General features: G+C 36.4%; 1 long non-coding RNA gene across 1 annotated transcript; it reads right to left on the bottom strand.

Annotated features, from left to right (window-relative positions):
* Positions 1-2,618: 2,618 nt before the first annotated feature.
* On the bottom strand, positions 2,619-4,746 carry LOC120074690. Its single transcript, XR_005481044.1, has 3 exons — positions 4,606-4,746; positions 4,443-4,507; positions 2,619-4,365 (listed from the first exon to the last, which is right to left on the bottom strand). It is a non-coding gene; the product is annotated as an uncharacterized LOC120074690 (long non-coding RNA).
* Between the last annotated feature and the right edge of the window lie 1,275 nt (positions 4,747-6,021).

Here is a 6,021-nt window from a genome sequence, read left to right on the forward strand (position 1 = left end):
GCATCTTCTCTATTTATTGCAGGACAATCATGCATAGAAGAAGACTGCATGAGGTGCAGCTCATGCTTGAAAAATTGAAGCTGGAGTGAAGTGGATGTTAAGTGAGCAACTTGGTTGTGAGTGGAGAAATCCAACATTTTTAAAATTTTTGTTTTCTAATTTTGTTTCAATTCCAATTTTGATTTTCCCAAATCAATTTGATTTCAAAAATTAAAAAAAAAACTTTATTAATTTTACAAAATTAATTTTATAAATTAATTTTCTAATAAAACTAATAATAAATAATTAATTAAACAATTTAATTAATTCTAATTATTTTAATATCAATTATTAAATTAATTTACACAAATTCCACCTTCATGAATTTAGTACTTAAATCATATTTAAATATTAATTAAATTCTCCAATTCCATTTAATTCCAAAATTAAATGTGTAATTATATCTCATATTATACTAATTTCCTTAATTCTAATTTGAACGTTTCAAATTAATATATCACGCTACTCTAGAGCTAATCCATTTATGAGCCAGTAGGGGGACCTCACGGACCTACAGATCATGGGCTCCAACGATCTGAGATTAATTGGTTAAACTTTTTACCGAAGTAGCCCCATTCGTTAACTAATGGGTCACTCCACTAAAGCACATAATTGCACTCCTCTCACTGTAGATATATTATGTCTACTCGATATAACCATTATTAGCAAGTTAACCCTTTACAGGTTGTTCGTAATAACGGCTGGGTCAAATATCTATTTTACCCCCGAGATTAACTCTTGTTCCTTAAGTCCCACTAATCCTCTAATGAACAATTGATTTGTGGTCCAATCAACAAACCGAGTCCCTCTCGGACCAATGAGAGGGTGGGGATCCTTGTTCAAGACCGGGAGTCAGCACTTAAAGGAACAACCTCTCTACTATCTCTGAAAGCGGGTAAGAATATATTCCATCTTGCACCCTATGTCCCCACCTATGCAAATCTAAGGATAATCCTAAATAACAAGAGTTCATAGTTAGCTCAGGATTAAGGTCAAGTTACCTAGGTCATCGCTTTGAAATAGTCAGTCTTAAATAATAAACAACGTTATAAAGTAAGAGTGACTGATTTCGTGGTCTGATCTTGTACAAACCCATTGCACAGGACACCCCCACTCCTCGTGTCATAACATGTACGAATTAGGATCACATCTTGTAGCACATTACAACTCTTTGTAACAACTACAGAGTGGGTCGCATCCGATAGTATTACCAGAATAAGGCACCCAACCTCATTCATGACTATTTACTCGAAGCTGATCCACTTTTATGTCTCCACATAAAGTTCAAGTAATCATGTAATAGTCATGGATCTTTTTTGTTTATTGGATTTATTTCTAAAACGACATAAGCAATATATATATTCAATAACAACTTATTGAATTTTCATAATAAGTTTTATTATTTACAAACAACAAATTTTAGGACATAAAATCCAACAAATTATAAAAACACTAATTTGAATTTGATCTATTCAAATTCAAACCATAAATTCAATTTGAACGTTTCAAACTGAAATTCAATTTGAACACTTCAAATTGATATCATCTAAATTCACTCAATTTACTAATTCAAGGTGTTCATGTTTTACAAGCTAGTAGAGGGACCTTATGGACTTACATATCATGAACTCCAACGATTTGAGATATATTGGCTAAAACTCTTTAGACCGAATTAATCAATATTCGTTAACTATCGAATCACACCAATATAGCTTGATAGTTGCACTCTTCTAACCGCAGATATATTTGTGTCCATTTGATTTAACCATAATCAGTAAGTCGACCCTTCACAGGTTGTTCGTAATAACGATTGGGTCAAATGTTGTTTTATATCCGAAATTAGGTCTTGTTCCTTAAGTTCCACTGATTCTCTAATGAACAATTTGTTTTTGATCTAATCACTAAACTGGATCATTCTCGGGCCAATGAGAGGGTGAGGTCCCTTGTTTAAGACCTGGATTCAACACTTAAGAGAATAACTTTCCTCCTGTCCTTAAATTGGGTAGGCATGAATTCCATCTTGCACCCTATGTTCCCAGCTATCTACCCGATCTTACCCTTGAAATGGGAGGCTTATTGAGTTAGCAATGTTAAGCCAACCCTCACCTGTGCTAATCTAAGGATAATCCCAAATAAATAGGAGTTCATAGTTAGCTCAGGATTAAGATCGAGTTATCTAGGTCATCTAAGTAAAATAGTCAGTCTTAAATAGTAGACAATGTTATAAAGTAAGAGTGACTTATTTCTTGGTCCGATCTTACGCAAACTCATTGCATAGAACGCCCCCACTCCTCATGCCAATAGATGAACGACTCAGGATCACTTCGTTTGTAGCGCCTTACAACAAATTGTAACAATTACAAAGTGGGCCGCATCCAATTGTGTTACTAGAATAAGACACTCAACCTTATTCGTATACTATAGATCATTTTGACTATTTACTCGAACCTGATCCACTTTTATGTCTACACATAATGTTCAAGTATTCATATAATATTTGTGGATTTTAATTTATTGGATTTAGTCTTTACGAGTGAAATTTACAAATACAATAACAACTTTATTGAAGAAATGTTGAATACCATCTTTATTGATAATAGAAAATGTTTAAATCTACAAATTGTGAGTTTTAAGACATACAAACCAACAAACTCCCACTTAGACTAAAACGCCACTGGATAAATATATACAGTATTGAGTTCAATGAGAGAAAACAAAAAGAATAGATACAATAAATTAGGGCATCAAATACCCATGATTTCTCCCGCATGCCCCAATTCTAAGTATCTCGTAGTCTTAGTCCGACTAGGTGACCCTCGAACACTTTAGCCGAGAGGGCCTTTCTAAATGGATCAACTAAATTGTCTTGTGAGGTTATCTGCATGACAATCACGTCTGCTCTGTGTACAATCTCCCTGATGAGATGGTACTTTTGTTCGATGTGTTTTCCACGTTGGTGGGTTCTACATTCCTTTGAGTTTGCAATTGTTGCACTGTTATCACAATATAAAGTGAGCAACAGGTGCATATTTGAAACCACTTCCAAGTCAGTCAGGAACTTTCTGAGTCGTACTGCTTCTTTTGTTGCTTTACTTGCAGCAACATACTCAACTTCCATTGTCCTCTAGATGCCTATCTCTGGTGGTACACGTAAACTCCTCTAGTCCTCATGGGACTCATACATTAATAACTTATTTTGATTCTACTGTAGTTAAGTATACCCATTACCTCTACTAGACACCACCTCTAGTGGATCATGAAGAAAACACAACTCTGGTGAATCCCAAAGGAAAGCACCACCTCTAATGAATCTCGAAGGAAACACAACCTCTGGTGAATCCCAAAGGAAAGCACCACCTCTAGTGAATCCCAAAGGAAACACAACCTTTGGTGGATCGTGAAGGAAACCACCACCTCTAGTGAATCTTGATGGACACCCAACCTCTGGTGGATCCCAAAGGAAACCACCACCTCTAGTGAATCTCGAAGGACACACAACCTCTGGTGAATCTCAAAGGAAAGCACCACCTCTAGTGAATCTCGAAGGACACACAACCTCTAGTAGGCATCTAACTAATCAGTGAGGACATTATCACGATCTCTACATCACAAGTATCAGAACATGGTTCTATAACATACATATACATCTCATCATCATAGTTCTATAACATACATATAAGTTTTGTCATCATAGTCCTATAACATACATATACATCTCATCATCCTCAGATTTAACAGAATCTCCAAGAATAATAATATACTCAAATCGTGCTAGCATTCATATATCTCTATGCGCATCTAGTCCTTTCAAACCTCCATCAATGAAGGCATGCATAAACATCATGCTAACTAATAATCCTTAATAAATCATAAGTATCAATACTTGGTTCCAATCCTTTGAAACCTCAATCAATGAAGGCATACATAGCATCATGCTAACCAATAATCCTCAATAAATTATAGTTATCCCAATAATCCTCAATAAATCATAGTTATCCCAATAATCCTCAATAAATCATAGTTATCATTGTCTGGCACTAGGACATTTCTAGTAGTAAGATTACTTAGCTCGAAATCAAATCCAAAATCAACCCAAGAAAAAAGTCTCCAACGAAAGTAAGCTCCGAATTAAATCCCCTAGCACAAAACTACACACCATAATTCAATATTTGAAGCCAAAACCAACACATATCACATTTAATCCAACGATCACCAATTAACTTACCTAAACAAAACTTGATCCATAAGCACTCCCAACATTTTAACTTTGAAATCTCCTCTTAAACAGATTCTAATCCCAACGGACGATGACTTGGAACCTTCAAACTACCAGAAACCAAGCAACCATTTAATTTAATAATTAGTGGGTTCCTAGAAACCAACAAAAGGACCGTAACACTTACCAATTCCTTGCTTGCTCTTCACTTGAACCAAACGGACAGCAGCGCCCTTCCTTCCAAATCTCATCCTTCATTTAACCGTGAAAAATATGGACAAAACAAAGCAAAACTTAGTGGACAACTCTAAAATCCCTCAAGAAACTCAACCAAACCAACTGGATCTTACCCCAAAACGGCATTCGAACTGTGTCGGTGGGCCAAACAGTAGTGAAATGAACAACCCAAAAGCGTGGGCGAGGTGGGACAGCAGTGCGGGTGGACGACCTGTGGTGAAAATAGGCAAAACCCAACGAACGGAATGACGTTTGCGCGGCGGCTGGCTTCGCATGACCGGCTGGAGTGGCCAAGTGGGTCGACGGCGAACGAGCGAGCGACGGCGGCGAAGAGTGGCTAGGTCCAATCAACGGAAAGGAAGAAAACAATTTCAGCGGGGGGAGGGGGAAGGGGGGGCTTGGGCAGCACGAGGGTGAAGGGAAGAAAAAGAAAAAGAAAAAGAAAAAGAAAAAGAAAAATGAAAGGAAAGGAAAATATAAAAATAAAATAAAATAATATATATTTATTTTATTTTATTCTTTTCCTATTCAACTTTATTCTATTAAATTCTTTTTCTTCCCAAAACAAAATTAATTCCTGCCATTAATTCCCAAATTGAATTATACGACATGAAAAGTCCAATTTCCACAATAATTAAACTTAAGTAATTACACTTAAATGCCCAAATTTCCAAAAATGCCCTCAAATAATAAAAATTACTGAAATTATACTACCACAAACTTTTAGGTTGTTACATTCCCTTTAGCTATCAAAGGACACAAAGGCCTATCAACAAGAAATCAGGGCAAGCATGGCTAATCTAAGGACTCAAGTCACACAGTTAGATAGTTCGGTTCCTATCTATCGTTGGTGTTAAAGGGAGAAATGGGTTAGGCCAACCTATGGTGTACTGGTTGTTATGCCAATAGTAGCGTTGGGCTACTGCAGTGAGTCGAATAGAAAAAAAAAAGGTTCAGGGAAGTTACCTGCACTACTGGACCATGCCAACGTTAGTGCCATCACATTGAGGAGTGGTAAGGATCTTCCATCAGACAACCTATCTCCACCTGGTAAGCCCAACGACAAAACTGAAAACAATAATAGAGGTAGGAGGAGTTGATCGAGATGTTAAAAAAGGTTCAGATAAACATTCCACTCTTGAATGCAATCCAGTAGATCCCTAGGTATGCTAAATTCTTGAAGGAGTTATGCACCAAAAAGAGGATTGGTAAGGATAGAGAAAAGGTAGTGGTAAATAAGAATGTATCGGCTCTCCTGAAACAAAATATTCCCGAAAAATGCCGAGACCCAGGTATGTTCACTTTGCTCTGCATAATTGGTAATAGAGTCATTCGACATGCCATGTTAGATTTAGGAACCTCTATTAATGTTATGCCCTATCATGTTTATGAGGATTTGAAATTAAATTATTTGCAAAAGACTGCTATATGCATCCAACTAGTTGATAGATCTTATATCCCTTAGGTATTGTTGAGGATGTATTGTTGTAGGTTAAGGACTTTATTTTCCCAATCAATTTCTATATACT

Source organism: Benincasa hispida, chromosome 3 (assembly GCF_009727055.1).
Source record: "Benincasa hispida cultivar B227 chromosome 3, ASM972705v1, whole genome shotgun sequence".
In the NCBI taxonomy this organism is placed as follows: Eukaryota; Viridiplantae; Streptophyta; class Magnoliopsida; order Cucurbitales; family Cucurbitaceae; genus Benincasa; species Benincasa hispida.